Raw genomic sequence first — 660 nt, 5'->3', positions numbered from 1 at the left:
AAACAAAAAAATGGCGTCTGCAAAAGTTTGGGCACCCTGCAGAGTTTATTGCATAAACCGCCCACTTAGGAAAGCTGAGACCTGACAATGTCATGGATTGTTCTCAATCATTGTCTGGAAAGACCAGGTGATGTCAATCTTAAGGTTTTAAATGCCCAGACTCATCAGACCTTGCCCCAACAATCAGCACCATGGGTTCTTCTAAGCAGTTGTCAAGAAAACTGAAACTGAAAATAGTTGACGCTCACAAAGCAGGAAGTTAAAGCAAGCTCTGGAAGACCAAGAAAAATATCAGACAGAACAGCTCGCAGGATTGTGAGAAAAGCAAATCAAAATCCACGTTTGACTGCACGATCCATCCAGAAAGACCTGGCAGACACTGGAGTTGTGGTACATCATTCCTCTATAAAGAGATACTCGTACAGATATGGTCTTCATGGAAGAGTCCGAAGAAAACCTCTTCTACGTCCTCTCCGCAAAAATCAGCGTTTGAAGTTTGCAAATGAACATTTAGACAAGCTTGATGCATTGTGGAAAGTTCTGTGGACCGCTGAGGTTAAAACACAACTTTTTGGCAGGAATGAGCAAAGGTACGTTTGGAGAAGAAAGGGCACAGAATTAATGAAAAGAACCTCTGTCCAACTGTTAAGCATGGGGGTG

The 660-nt window shown here is 42.7% G+C and overlaps 1 protein-coding gene across 10 annotated transcripts in view; it reads right to left on the bottom strand.

Moving 5' to 3' along the window:
- Positions 1-660, bottom strand: part of LOC116694742 (coiled-coil domain-containing protein 136) — a 22186-nt gene that overhangs the window by 9141 nt on the left and 12385 nt on the right. The window lies entirely within an intron of this gene.

The sequence above is a fragment of the Etheostoma spectabile genome, chromosome 8 (assembly GCF_008692095.1).
Source record: "Etheostoma spectabile isolate EspeVRDwgs_2016 chromosome 8, UIUC_Espe_1.0, whole genome shotgun sequence".
In the NCBI taxonomy this organism is placed as follows: Eukaryota; Metazoa; Chordata; class Actinopteri; order Perciformes; family Percidae; genus Etheostoma; species Etheostoma spectabile.
This window is presented reverse-complemented; position numbering and strand designations above follow the sequence as displayed.